The sequence below is a fragment of the Raphanus sativus genome, chromosome 3, assembly GCF_000801105.2.
Source record: "Raphanus sativus cultivar WK10039 chromosome 3, ASM80110v3, whole genome shotgun sequence".
NCBI classification, from domain to species: Eukaryota; Viridiplantae; Streptophyta; class Magnoliopsida; order Brassicales; family Brassicaceae; genus Raphanus; species Raphanus sativus.
The window spans coordinates 16735434-16751977 of NC_079513.1; the positions used below are offsets into that span (position 1 = coordinate 16735434).

General features: G+C 29.2%; 1 long non-coding RNA gene across 1 annotated transcript; it reads right to left on the bottom strand.

Annotated features, from left to right (window-relative positions):
* Window positions 1-4937: 4937 nt before the first annotated feature.
* On the bottom strand, window positions 4938-6181 carry LOC130509427 (uncharacterized). Its single transcript, XR_008943438.1, has 2 exons — window positions 5584-6181; window positions 4938-5501 (listed from the first exon to the last, which is right to left on the bottom strand). It is a non-coding gene; the product is annotated as an uncharacterized LOC130509427 (long non-coding RNA).
* Between the last annotated feature and the right edge of the window lie 10363 nt (window positions 6182-16544).

Sequence of the window (16544 nt, forward strand, 5' to 3'; positions counted from 1 at the left end):
CATGATTTGGTACCTCTTTTTTTTTTTTTTGTCACTGAAAGTCCATTAAAGGAGAGAAAAAGGGGAAGGCCCAAAACTGGCCCAACCTTGGGAGTTCAATACAAAGAAGAAGAAAAAGCCTGTAAGGCCTGGTTAGCTAAACCGTCTGCGATAACATTTTGTGATCTAGGGAGATGAGAGATAGAGAAAGATGCAAAGCCAGAGGAGATCGATCGGATATGCAATGATTCCGATGATTTCTTTATACTGGGCGTTGCCGTTGTTTGCTCTAACGAGCATTGAGTTGTCGGTGAAAGCCTCGAGGGAGTGGAGCCCTAAGGAGATCGCCTGGTTGAGAGCTTCGCGCATGGCGAGTGCTTCTGCAGTGAGAGGGGAAGCTACCGATCGATGTCCTATCGATCCAGTGATTGCGGCCGTCAGAGAGCCACCAGAGAAGATCCATCCCAAACCCACCGACTTCGATGTCTTATCCCAAGCCGCATCCGTCTTGCATGTGGTTTTGTCAGCTTCCGTTTGGACATTGATCACTCTTTGCGGTCGATTTGGTACCTCTTTAAGAATTGTTTAGGTGTAAGAGGAGGAAAGTGGTGAAATGATAGCAATCTGATCATTCATTACATTGTTTGATTCTTCTCTGAACGTAAACAAGTTACCTCTTCTCTTCTTAGTTATAATCTTAATTGCAAGATCTTCATCTTGCTTGGGACAGCAGTAGTAGTAGCATCGGGTCTGCTGCCTATTAGTCTCTAGAGACACAAAAGACATGAAGATTCATAGTGTTGTTAGTCTAATTAGCGGTTTAGAAGCAAAAGAAATGTGTGGTAATGTCACTACCAATTGTACCGGCCGGTTTAGTTATTGATTTTTTTAAAAAATGTATTCTCTTGATACGAAGACACAGCCAGCTCAATAACATCAGCCGGAGTTTACTCTCCTCCGCTTGGCCAAATCTGTCCTTTAAGTATGAGTCTCTTTGTATAAATATGCATTTATCAAGGCCAAGTTTCATTGTATGGTGTTTGAATTCGTAAAGCGCTTCACCAGTTATGTTTCGGTTTCAAGTGCTTTGAGAGCTGAAGTTTGGTATGGTTACGCGTGCTTGCAGCATTAACCGATGTTCTATGATCAGAGTTTGACCTGTAACTATCACTGCAAGGCCTGACTTATATTCAGAAACACTAGGTAAGAGAGAACAGACGAGCTCTTCTTAACCGTCTTGATCTTGTTGGTTTTGAAGAATAATTTTGAGGTTTTGAAAATGGAAGCACAAATGCTCCCTGCAATATGTTTTAGCTGAAGCAGAAGCATGTTTCCTTTGACCTACTACGAAACAGCTCACAAAGCACCAGTTTTGCTTGTCACTATAACAGAAAGTTAGGCAAACATTTCAATCAACTCCTATATTCACGTAGTTTGTTCTGTCCTTCTCTGGACAGCCTACTGGTGCATGAACATACTTTTGTAAGAAGAATAACAAACTGATGTGACGTTAATCATCGTGTTACTTTGAATATAGTTGACTCTTCTGTTCCCTTTTAACTTTTTTCAACTTGTTTGAACTTTGAAACATACAAATGCAAAATCGTTTTGTTAGACATTTGGTTTCTGCTTTTGTAAATCTTGTCGAGGTATGTTTTCTTGCAGACGATGAATGAATATTGCCATTGCATTATTGGAAGACTATATGTGATCAAAGCTAAGTTAATCATAGCAATCCTCACTACATGTTACCGTTCTTCTACTGGACATTAGGTCTCAGATGGTGTTTCCGACTTACTTTTGCGGCGACTTAGAAAATTAGTGGCACATGCATTCGACAAGTTCAAATAGTGTAATACGTGTTTGAATTATTTGTACAATATAAATTTATAAGTTTTGAAAATATACTCAACAAAAACAATCATATCTGATCAAAGGATTTGACTAACTTTAGAGATGTTATCTTTAATATTTCTCGAAATATATTAGAGTAAATTGATTCTATCTAATTGGGATATTCAAGGGTTCCTTCACAATCCAGCTTGGAGGATAAGAATGTAAAGGGAAATCTAATGATTTCAATCCATATTCAATGCTCTTTTTTAGTTAGGTATGTGTTGGGTCAGGACTCTTGACAAATGCTACGTGTATACAGTAACAAACGGTGGAATCCATTAGAGTGACAAAAAGCTTCCCGGGTTATGGAAGAAGACAAAGCTAATCCTTCCACATACAAGTTAAGTAGTCCGAAAACTCATACTAGCTTGTGATTATGAAAATGCTCTCTCATTTTGTCATTGTCTCTCTGTCTATTTGCTTCTAATTCACTTGTCTCTCATTGCACATCACATAGTATCACATCATAAACAATAATTCCAAAATCCAAACCATTCACGAGAATGTGGCTCGTAAATGATCAAAGAGCTAGGTTCAATCTTATTAGGTGCATGCATGCATGGATGATTGAGAAGCAGTAAACGGAGAGTTTTTTTTCTTTTTGTACAAGTGAGATGGATTTTAGTAGTTAGCGTTTACTAATTAGAGAGTTGATAAGTGTATTAAACAGTTGAAACCAGTTACATGATAAGTGAAGTGGGTTCCATGTACAGACAGACATAATTGTTTTTCTTGCTTCACTTCCATTTTAGTTTAGAGACACAGGATAACTATTCGAGTCTTACCTTTTCTGAATTGCCCCAAAATAGATAATAATTGATTTTATATGTTGTAGTTTCTACGAGTTTGTGTCACATTTTCTGAATCTTGTATTTTTCTATTGATCGTACTAATAGACTGACAAGATTTAGTCGTCAACTGAAACTTTGAATGGGTCATAACTCAAAACTGTGGAAAGGCACACTTCATCTTCTGGTTCCTGTTGTAGATCACGTGGATTTTTGGACTCTACTACGAGGGAAACAGTTTGCTGATGTTCAGGGGTTTGAATGTACTTTATTATATTATTATTATTATAAAGTTGAATTTCATAATATTATTAGAACGGTGTAATAGTATTGCGTTATAGTTTAACCCAAAAAAGTATTGCACTGTAGTATATGATTGTTTTTGTTGAGTATACTTTCAGAACTTACAAGTTATATTGGCACAATTAATTCAAACATGTCTTACACTATTTGAACTTGTCAAATGTGTGATGTGCCAGTGCCACTGATTTTCTAATTCGTCCCAAAAGTAAGTCGAAAACACCATCTGAGACCTAATGTCTAGTAGCAGAATGTAGAAGGACGGGAAACTCTCTACAGAGACTACAAAAAGGAATAGTTACAAAGCTTTCGAGCATCGGTAGAAAGATCATCAGTATTTTTTTGGTGTATTAGTGTTCTTTCGTTTGGTTTTAATAATTAGTCGCACTTTACTAGCAAATAAAGCTTGTGCTTTTGATAATTACAAGATACTTTAATCGTTTCAGTGACATTTTATAAGCTTAACTTTCATGCATGGAAAACGAAAGCTACACACTTTCATGCAGCTGACACTCATCATGCTTCCCATGGACTCTTAAGATTAACAAAGAGATTTTTCTCCACGAGGATTAATATTATTATATTTTAATTAATCGGGATATAGTATATGACTTTTTGTTAATCTTGAAATTCGTGTATTTTCTATGTGAAATTAAAATTCACATATATAATTAAAAAATTGAATAGCAAATCATCCTATAACATCCAAATGGTGAAGAGAGAGTGGCAGTTGAATTTGGAAAGAAGGTATAAACTCAACTATTCTTGATTTCCGTCTGAAACATTTTTGTTGCGCAAGGTTAAACGTACGGCTATAGACCACGGTCCGAATGTTTTATATAGTAAATGCTCGTAGATAATGAACTTGGCTATCTCTAGACTAGTCGACCTACAATTCAAATTACTAGGTTAAAGAAAAAGATCGTACAAAGGTGGAGTCAATCATAAAATTATATCAAAAGCTCATAGTGTGTTAGAAAATGGCAGTAAAGTAAGGTTTGGATATAATAAAAAATAGAAAAAATTGCCAAAAGGGAACATAAAAACAACTACATTGTCCCTTTGCCATAAATCATTTTTTGGTCCGTTCTGGACTCAGATACCCCTGAATAACTTTAAAAATTCATATCAATTATTTTAACAGTCAGAAAAATATATTTTTTTTTTTCAAAATGTACATAAACAAAAAACTATACTATGAAAAATATTTTTATAGACTAAATATTAGTATATCAAATTTTCATATTTTGATCTACGGACGGCAGAAAACTTAATCTACTAGTTACGGGCCGTAGATTGTATATTCGGTTAATAATTTAGTTATCTACATATGGTAGAACTATCATATCTACCATTATATACTTCTCTACCGTCGTAGAATTATTCAGCTGCCAATAAATACATTTCTACGATGGTAGATTTATTCAGCTGCCATTTCGCTTATTTCTGGATTACAGTTGATTTCAATAACTATATTTCTTAATATATCTACGTATGTTTACTTGGTATTTTCTACCAAAATATTATATTCTACCGTTGCTGGGTTATGCAACCTACTGTTTTATCTACTTTCTATGGCAGTAGAATGTATACTCTACCAAGTTCGAAATGTATATTTTCCTAAAATCTTTCCAATTTTTTTGTGTTTTTATCAATTATTTATGAAACCAACAAGTATATTAAACTCTAATTTCTATACACACTAAACTTTAACTTATAAACACTAAATTCACAATCACCATTTATTTGATTTAGGCTTTAGGGTTTGAACCCTATGTGATTAAGGGTTTAGGGTTTAAACCCTACTTGTAGTGTGAACTATATTTGTAAATCTTAGTGAAATAACATGTTCGGTGTAATGGTTATTAAATACATATAATATCTTCATCATTAAATAGCTGTTCATCATTGTGATTTATAAGAAAATGAGTATAGTTTGCTTAGAATGGCTCTTGTGAGAGAAAATCATGAGAATAGAGTGAAACCTCACAACTAAAACACATTTACTATTGTTTATGAGAATCCGAGTACAACACGTAACACATATATAACGATTAACAGTAACTAAATCCAAAGTCATAACAACTCTCACTAAGTATCCACTATTCGAGCTTGAACAACCTTGAAGTAGTTTCCGACACGAGAAACATAGATAAGCTAGGAAAGTGTATTCTGGTGCAGGCGCAAGACCAAGAAGAGCTTCAGTTCCTGTTAGGAACAGTCTATTACATAAGGAACATTTACCCGGAGGTGGAACTTGAAAAGAAACAGAACCATTTTTACAACCTTTTCTGTATATCCCATGAAAAGAAAAACACAAAATGGGTTATTCAATCAGCCATCGTCGTCTATTTGTAGTTCTTCATTCTATATTAGCTAAATAAATATTAAAATTTCATGTATTGCTAATGAATCACTCATTCTCTTCACAACCTCGCCTCTACAGCTTCTAATTTCCCGTAAAGGAGAGAAGTCAGTAACCAAATGTGAAGCTCCACACTCTGTAATGAAATCAGGGATCTTCTCCCTTGCAGCTCCCTAAATTGTAAGAATCAAAAGTTCATATTTCCCTTAATCATAACAATCCAAAGTACAAACGAAAGAGAACCGAAGAACTTACTTAAAATCGATTAGGTCAAGGAATAAAGATGAAGTGTATCTCTGTTTGAGACGGTAAGGCGCGGGTTCGAGATTCCGGTAAAGTGATTCACTTTGTTTCTGTCGGGAGAAGAGAGAGATTAAATCGAAACTCCCAGATTCTCTTGTAAGGAGAAGGAAGATGAACACCGACGACCAGGAGGAGGAGTAGGCGCCTTTGTTTAAGAAGAAACACCGGCGGAGCCGAAGAGGGGAAAAGGAATATCGGAGCCGGCGAATAAGGGACACTGGAGCCGGCGAAGTGAAGCAGCGTCGTCGAGTGTTCAAGTCTCTCCGATTTTCTCTCTACACGTAACAAAGGAGAGAGTTTTGATTAGGGTTCATGTGTTCAATTTGGGGATAAAATGGTGTCAGGGGATGTGTGTTTTGTTTTATTTCTTAATTAAATTTTTTTTATCGAAAATTAATTTTTTATTTAAAGAAAACAAATATAAAATATTGCGTTGGAATTATATTGGGGGTTTAATTGGATAAACACAAAATATTATTGCATTGGGACAATGTGGTGTTTAATATATGGCATAGGGACAATGTAGTTGTTTTTATGTTCCATATTTACAATTTTCCCTAAAAAATATTATACCAGTGGAATGACTTTGGGTTTGAAAAATTTGGGTTATTTTAAAACATATAATTTAACTTTATTTCGACCTTTAAGGCTATATAAACATTATATACGTACCAAAAGCAGATTTCTCTTGTCGAGACAAATAAACAAATAACTAGGATAAGACCTGCGCCTTGCGCAAGGTGAATATATATGAAAATTATTTAAGAAATATTATATGAAAAATAAAATTTACATTCTTAATCAAATTAATATTTTTGACTCTTAAACAATTTTTTAAAAAAACTCTTTGTTGTTTTAATGGCTCTTAAACAATTTTTTAAGAACTCTTTATTGTTAATTACATAATTTGTATACTGGTGAGCTGATCCCATTTTAAAAATATTTTAGGTCAAAAAATCACTTATCGCATAAGAACCTAACGTTTAGACCAAAGAATCTCAGACATACTATTTGGTTACAATGAAAATATGTCAGCTCAGTTTTACATCATGATTTAGCACTTTAAAAATTAAATATAGTTATAAGAAGTTTACGTTTACGTGCAAATTCTATCTATCTTCAATATTTTTCTCTTTTTATGCCTTTTTCATGTTGGTTATTGCTCGATATAAATATTGATCATGAAGTTTATTCTCATTTTGTTCTTTTGTTTTGGCTTGAGATTTAGAAATATTTAAGATTTAAAATTATTAAAGACGTACATACTTAGGTTAAGATATGCGTCTTTGCAGAATAAATATTTTATATTTATTACTTATTTTATGTTGTTGCATATTATGAAATAATAAAATGATATAAATTGGCGTGGACATATAAATTAAACGATCACTTTTTTGGTTCGAAAATCATTTTGGGGATAAATATATCAAAACAATCAATTTTATTTATGTATATGATGTATAATTAAATTTAAATGATATTAACATAGATATATAGTATACTTTTAATATGGATATTTATTAAATGAGATTTCTACTCATATGATTTTATGATTATTTTCATATTGTGTAACAAAATTTTACACCAACAAATTATTTTTAATGTGAGATGTTTAGTGGTTTCAATAATTTATAATCATTTAAAAAACAATGAAGATTTCAAAAATTAAAAAATATTAATTTTTTCAATATATGTTCAATGAAAATATCAAATATAAGTATGTATTTTCAAGTTGCACAAAAAAATATATTAATATAAAAACATATTAAATAAAATTATTTATTGATATGATTTTATAATCATTGTATCTTATTATATTAAAAAAAATCTTGATCACAAAAGTTTATGTGAGATTTTTAACAATTTTAGTAATTTATACTCGTTTTGAAAAATTCTCTATCAATTTTATTTTGGACCAACAAAATTCTCAATTGATTCTCAAGCCGCTAAGTAATCAAAATTAGCATTTCAATAATTTGACAACTCAGTAAGACACTTCTTTAATTACTACAAACTAAAGGTTATAACTTTTTAAATGTTTCTCCTTCAATATATAGAGGATAATTAATGAGTAATTTTTGGGTTCACTCCCTAGGGTGAACATATATGTTCATCCACCAATAAGATTTCACCATTTTGTATTTAATATCTTTTAGAAAATAAAATAAAATATTGTCATATTTTTAAAATTAAAAGATAAGAATAAATAAAAAATAATATTAGTTGGAAACAAAAATAACTTTAATAAAATAATTTTAATGCTATCGACAAAACACTAAATCTTAATACTAAACCCTAAACTCTAAATGATATACCTAAAAAATCCTTGGGTAAATCTTAAACCCTTGGATAAATCATAAATCTTATAGTATTTAGGATATATCCAAGGGTTGAAGATTTACCCAAGGTTTAGGGTATAGTATTTAGGGTTTAGGGTTTAGTGTTTTGCTGACGGTACTGAAAGTACTTTAAAAAATCAATGATTTAGAATTTGTCCAAGGGTTTAAAGTTTACCCAATAGTTTAGGGTTTAAGATTTAAGGTTTAAGGTTTAGCATTTTTCTGATGGTATTAAAAGTTTTTTTTCAAAATATTTTTTTTTGTAACTATTATTATATTTTATTTTAGTTCTTGAGCTTTTATCTTTTATTTTTTAAAAAATATAATATAACTTGAGAATATTTTATTTCCTTATATTGAATATAAAATGATGAAATTTTATTGGTGGGTAAACTTAGAAGTTCACTCTTGGGAGTGAACCTAATAATTACTCATAATTAAATAGAATCAATTTTAAATCTTATTGAGTTATTTACATTGCAACACAAGATAACAAGTTGTTAATTGCGTGAATGACTACCCAAGTTTCGAATTATATTAGGTAATGAATATGGAAACTGTGTAATAACATAACTTCAATATGGGAACAATTGCATAATGAAAATATTGAAAACAGTAACTACCAATCATTCAAGATCGATTCTAATTTAGTATCTGAAACATTACGCACTGAAATTTCCTCTATACCAACCTTAAACAGCCCCCAATTTCGCTTTGCCAAAAAATAACTAATAATCATTAAAGATAATGTTATAAATTTTGTATTTGAAATGTGGGTTACGATATATAATTTTCACACAGAATTTTGATATGATTATATTTTAAATCTCTTTGTTAACTTGCAAAAGATGTGATTTTAATGTGTCAATTTTCTATGCTAAGCCAAAAACCTTATATGCATATTGTGAGAAAAATCTTATGAATATTAAATATACATAGAATGAAGAAAAATTGATAGCATATCCTCTGTTAGTTTATTTTATAATTGTGTATTAAGATGCCTTATGAATTAAAATTGTGATTTAATTAAGCCTGTTACCAAAAAAAAAATTTGATTTAATTTTTTTTTTGTGTGCTATGTTAAGCAAATCATTTTTTGTTTTGCATAAGCACTCACGACATTTCATTAAGCTTGTAAGGGTATTGAGATGTCCTTGTGAATTGAAATTGTGATTTTAAATTAATTGTGTTCCTATGTTAAAGCAAGACATTTTTATATATATGAAAACTCACGACCATATTTGAAGATGACCTCATTTTTATAATACAACAACTCATTTTCCTTTTTTGTTGGCAGGTTTTAAAATGTTTACAACAATATTTTAATTGGTGGAGAGGTCCAAACGACAGTCGGAAGTTTTTATATGAATACAATCAGTTACTATGCATTAAGAGTAAAATATTGAAAGTAAAATATTAGTGGTACCGATGGCATAATGAGTAATTAATCTAGTTAAAAGAGGGTGTTTATAAAAATAGGTTGAAAGTTAATGTAGAGATGACACATCAGCATGGCATGCTTGTAATTAAAATATCAATCCAAAGTTATTCTTAAAATTTGCTTCTCTATTAATAAAAAAAGGATATTGCCATATCACTTTAGGATGATCACTTCGGAAATAGCTAATAACATATACATGTTTTGACAATATTTGCTCAAGTACTAACCTAATAAAATGGGTAAAGGTGGCGCATCTTTTTATTAACAAAGGTGGAATATATTGTTTTAGCTAATAGTTTATATAGCTAACAACCCAAGAAAATCTTATTATCATCAAAGGTGGCGAATCTTTTTACTCTAATAAAGTTATTGCCAAAACTTGTCAATATATATAACGGACATATATATTGCCATATCACTTTACGATGATCACCTCCGAGATATATCACTTTAAAATGGGTAAAGGATTTTAAAATCAGTTTTGGATACATAATGTTTTAGCTAATAACCAATAAACAACTGATAAGTCGAAAATTAAATCTATGCATTAACCGTAATTATATAAGAGAATGTATAATATTCTTAAAAGTGAACATACACTGAAATAAGGAAAGCTACTTGTGGCCTATTTTGAAAAAATAACTATCGACTTACAAAAGTAAACCATACGCCTAGCAAACCTGTGAATTAGGACTCCACGACGATTCCTAGTCTCTCGCTTGAAAATAAAAACCCTGGAAACCAAGCAACAGATGTTTCAGACAATAAAAAAACAACATATCCTCGTATTATAAGGCATTGGAAGTAATGGAAAACTTAGATAATCACACTTACATTTTCTCTAAAATATTCATAATGTCGTTGCTTGGTCAACAGTTCATTCAAAACCATACGCCTAGTAAAACCAGTGAATTAGAAAGTTAGAACTCCACGACGTTTCCAATTGCTCCTTGAAATCATTCCTTTTAAAACTTTGGAAACCAAGCAACGAATATGTTTCAGATAATAAAAAAGCAACATGTAAACGAATTATAAGACATTGAAAATAATGGAAAACTTATATAATCACACTTACATTTGCTCTAAAATATTCATAATGTTCGGAATGACCATAATCATTATATAAAGGTTTATAATCTTGGGCACAAAGTTTTTTTTTCGATAGTTCGCCACAATTAATACCCGACATGTTGAACTCATAATTGCAAATCGTAGAATGACATCATAATTACCTTTTGTGAAACTAAATGAATGAATTAAAGGAATGATGGTTTAATCATTATGGAAAGATCATAATTGCCAATCATAGTTATGTCCCAAAATTGACATCACATTAAAATCGCTCACCAGAGTTTCCTATATATATAGTCACGAAACTAAACACAATAAATTAAAGGCATTTAAGACATAGACGAAATTAAAGGCAGTATATTAAGCTTGCTATAATAGGATGCATCGGAAATTTAATGCCAATAACTCGGTTATGTTCGAGAATGAAAGCATATTATATAAGTTGATTATTTACATGTATCACAATGGCAGACGTATGTAATTATTCTAGTGAATTGAGGATGAATATACAAATGGGCTGATAATGAATATGGTGCCGACACGCCAGCATGGCACACCCGTAAATAACTTACAAACCAAAGGTTAGTCTCAAAAATTGCTCCTTCTAGTGTAGCATTGGACAAAGTTATCTCTAGTAATCGAGTGAAACTGAAGGATATTAGAAAATTAACCTTATTAGCATTGGACAAAGTGTAGAACAACAGTTTACAATCCGGCACCTAGTAATTTTTTTGTTTGTAACTTGGCACCTAGTAATTTTCGTTGTAACATTTAGTCTCTCGGCTAGTTTCCATTTATTAATGTTGTAAGTTTCTCTAAACATGTTAAATATTTAGTTGCAATCTTGTTTATATTGTTTCTTATTAAAGTTGAATTTGAATAAATAGTAGTAGAAATAAACTGAGAAGTAACTTTGTGAACCAAAACAAATACCAAAACACGTGACAGTTTGAAAGAGATGGAAAACAATTTTATGTTGTGAATTCAATGAACTGAATAAGATAATACTGAGCTTTCAGAATAAATCATTGATGTTTTCAAGATACTTCACTATATCAGTCGTTTAAGTTAAAAATCTAATTATTACATTTTACCATTAAAAGAGATAAGACTTGGGTTCACCCCCTATGGTGAACCTTCAAATTCACCACCACTCTAATAATCAATCAAAGTGTCAACTAGACTAATGATAAAATAATTAAAAAAATAAATAATATCACTTTAATAATGCTAATGCCACTATTTAATCATTAAACTCAAAATATATACCCTAAATCCAAATTCTAAACCCTAAATCTATCTTATTAAAACAGAAGTACACATATATAAATACTTTTAATTTTCAAATTTAATTACACTTTCATGCCACTGATAATTAAATTGAGTTTCCTATTTAAATACTTGTCTTTTTCAGTTAGATTAATGTGTTTCTTTTTCTTTCTTATTTTAATGATTGTCTTTTTCAGTTAAATTAATGTGTTTTTTCTTTCATATTTTAATGTTTGTCTTTTTAGTTAGATTAAAGTATTTTTTTATTCTTCAACAATTAATGATATTTTAAAGTTGTCTTTTTGTCAATTTAAAGTTGTCTAAACTATTTAAAAAAAAAAATAGTCAAAAGTAAACATATAAATTAGATAAACAATAATCAAACACCAAAAATATTTAAAATATATATTTATTCTCCATCCAAATATTGAAGTTCAACCTGTTTTTTAATTTTTAATTTAGGTATTTTGGCTTACATTACTGAAATTTATATGTTTTGAGAAATTTAAAGTATATATAAATTTTGAAAATTTTAAAATAATTCAAACGGGTTATCTGTATCCGTACCGAACCCGCAAATACTCGAATCAAACTGAAACCAAAATTTATAAATATTTGAATGTTGCTGAAATCTTTAAACTCGAGAATCTCAAACCCAATAGATTTTAACCGAACAATGAGTATCCAAATACACATTCCTAACGTAGTCAATGTAAAATGATCAAGTATTACAAATACATCATTTAGTATATATAAATAGAAACTAAAATTGAAAACTAATACCCGTGCGGTCGCACGGGTCAAGATCTAGTTTTAAATTATAAACTCAAACTCTATACTCTAAACCCAAACTCTATACCCTAAACCCAGATCTTAACCCTAAACCCAAACCATAAATTATAAACCAAGAAATCTAAACTTTAAACCCAAAATTATACCCTAAACTCAAACCATAGACCCTAAACCCAAATCCTATACTCTAAAACCAAACCATAAACCCTAAACCCAAACCGTAGACCATAAACCCAAACCCTAGATCGTAACCCAAACCATGAACTCTAAATCCAAAATTTAATTCTTAACCAATTTCAAAAGAACAACATCAATATTAATCCAAATATTTAGGGTATAGGGTTTGGGTTTTGTATTTACGTTTTGGGTTTAGAGTCTAGGATTTAGATTTAGGGTATAGGTTTGGGTTTAGAGTTCAAATTTTTGGGTTTATGATTTATGGTTTGGGTTTAGGATATAGAATTTGGGTTTAGGGTATAGAGTTTGGATTTATAATTTAGAATTTAGAGTTTAGAATTTAGATTTAGGGTATAGAGTTTGAGTTTATGGATTAGATAGTGACATTACCATTATTAAAATTGACAATATTTTTTTTTCTTTTTGATTTTTGAAAAAAATATTTAATATTTTTAATCATTAATCTAACTGACACTTTAATTGGTTATTAAGAAGGTGATGAATTTGAAGGTTCACCCATAAAAGGTGAACCCAAATCTTGTCCTTAAACGGCACAGAAAGCTCTGGCTAACCAAAAAACCATATCATAAAAGGTCTTATAGTCGGCACTATTGAAATTTAAAATATCCTTTACTCTAATAATGATAAAACGTCATTATATAACAAATTACATCAAAATTTTAACGTTGAGCTGGATGAGATTTTATTTTTATTTTGGATTAATCTATAGGAATTTTCAGTGGACTCCGAAGGAAAAGGAGGAAGCAAACTGAATAAAAGTGACTTTACAGCAAACACTGAGGATCCTCTCTCTATCTTAGCATCTCTCTCTGAGGTGTTTCTTTACATATATCTTTTAAAAAATATAGGCTGTTGTATTTGATTTGGCCAGAAAAGGTTGTATTATTTGATGTCAACCCTAAAAAAATGCATATATTTCGCAGTAAATTTGTTGTAATCATAAATCATAAAGATACCACGCAAAATAAATAGTAGCATATAACCTATTTAAATTAATACTCTATAAATTAATATATACAAAAATCTTTCTAAAAACCTCTATAAAATAATATAATTTATAGTTTTAAATTAAATTTTTGGTTCAATTAGTATATCGATAAATAATAATTTCTATAAATTACTAAAAAATATAGTTTTAGTATAATTCCAATATTATTAGTTTATAAAGGTTTCACTCTATATATCTATATATGTCTAGACATTATCATATAATATAATCTTTTGTTTAAAATTGTCTGCCACGTACAGTACAGATAGAAGGAGGCCCATTTTTTCGGGTCCAACTTTACATTCATATAAATCTTAAATGTAACCCCACAAGAAAAGGAATAGTTCAAAGTATCTTTTAATAAATTTATTTCCAATTATAAAGATTTATCCAGCAAAATATACTATATAAAGATTTCAATGATTGTGAGCTACTTGAAGTTTATCACTACAAGTGATATGGTCCCATTGATCCATTTGATAGATTCAAAGCCATAAATTTGATAGTACGTAAGATTTTGGGGGGTGGGAAATAAAACTTGTTTGAAATGTTTGAGCAGTGACTGAAATAACATATAAATTAACTTATAAGATAGCAAATTTGCAATTTAAGATGATCAGTGATAATAACTATATATATACATATATAACTATATAGTTATTATCACTGATCATCTTAAATTGCAAATTTGATATATTAGAGCATCTTCAATCCTATGCTATATTTGCTTCTATACTTTATAATAAAGTAAAATCTACTCTAACTTATCTTTATTTTTTCTCTTAAAATAGAGATTACTATTTTTACCACTATATTTAAGAAAAAAAAATAGCATTTCTTTATAATAGAGACATACTTTTTTATTTGCAAAATGGTTTTTTATTTTTGAGATTATAATTAAAATACATGTTATGGACAAATATAATTCCTTTTACATATAATATCACTGTTTTTGTTTACATAATAGTTTTAAAATTTTCACAATTATAAATAATCATAAATAAAATACTATTAATTTATTCAAAATTAAAAAGTAAACAAATGATAGTTAATGTTTTATATTCAACTAAAAACTAAAACTAAAATTTAACTATTAAATTTTTTACATAGCTTTAACATATTAATAAAAATATTTAAGCTCAACCTAATATTAATGAATACTCATTTCTCATTTCGAAATGCATTAACAAATAATTTCTGTTAAAATATGGTAATATTGATGGTTAGATAATGTCTATTTTGTCTTATTTTATTATATATGATAGCTTTTTGTAATACAATGTTTATTTTAAATAAAATTGCAATTTTATGAAAAATAAAAAATTACAATGATTGGGTGAATTTTCAACATGTATAAATAGAAGATATTAGTTGTAAAATAATAATATAATCTTTTAAGAATATTTATTTTTAGAGGAAGAAATAGAATAATATATTGGAGAAAAACTCAACTCTATTATAGAGTTTTTCTATTACAGAAGAAAAATAAGGAAATTTATTGGAGATGATCTTATAAGTTAATTTACCAAATTTGCAAATTTTATGGCCAGTTGCACATGACTAATATCATCAATTGGTTGTAAATGTATAGTTACATACATACATACATATAGACAAATTACTTTGGTGACTGTTTTTGTTTCAGTCAACAATATTTATCTTACCAATTTTAAATTATGATGGTGGTATAATAATGATAACTAGATCTTGATCCGTGCGACCGCACGGGTATTAATTTTCAGTTTTAGTTTTTATTTATTTATACTAAATAGTATATTTATAATATTTGATCATTTTATATTGACTAAGCTAGGGATGAGTATTTATGTATCTACTCGAATTCGGTTAAAATCTATTCGGGTTTGAGATTTTTGAGTTTAAAAACTCTAGCTCTATTCGGGTATGTATAAGCTTTGGTTCCGATCTGATTTGGATCTTTGCGGGTTTGATAACCCGTTTAAACTATTTTTAAATTTTTTAAATTTATATATATTTAAATATCGTTAAATCTAAAAAAATATATAACATGTAAATTTGAGTAATGTAAGCTAAAGTACGTAAATTAAAAGTTAAAATAGGTTTAACTTGAATATTTGGATGAAGAATAAATATATATTTTAAGTTTTTTTGGTGTTTTGATTATTGTTTATCTACTTTAGATGTTTACTTTTGACTATTTTTATATTTCAAATATTTTAAACAGCTTAAAATAGCTTATATTTTGGATATTAACTCGAAAAATAGCTAACATATTGAAGTATATAAATATGATTTAAATACATTCGAATATCTGAAATATTTCGTTCGGATAAGGTTTAGTTATGGTTCTCTAGATACAAAAATGGTAAATCTGTTTGGATATTATCTAGTTTCGGTTCAAATTTGGTAATATTTTTTTCGTTTAGATTTGTTCAATGAAGAGTTGATATTATAATTTCCATGAGTTGTTTGTCCAATAAAAATATTTTTTTTTGAATTTGACACTGATTTAATATGAAGTGTATTTAATTCAAATTTAATTTAAAAAAACACATTAATGTAAGTGGAAAAGACAAAGCATTAAAATAGGAAGTATTATTTAATTGTGTATTTAATTCAAATTTAATTTTGGAAAACACATTAATCAAAGTGGAAAAGACAGAATTAAAATAGAAAATAATATTTAATGTCAGTGGCATGGAAGTGTAAATAAAACTGAAAACTAAGAGTTATTTTATATGAGTACTTCTTTTTTAATAATATAGATGATACAAACCATGTATTGTATGTTGATTGACGTTTACTAATAGCTTCCACTATATGTCATGTGCCATAA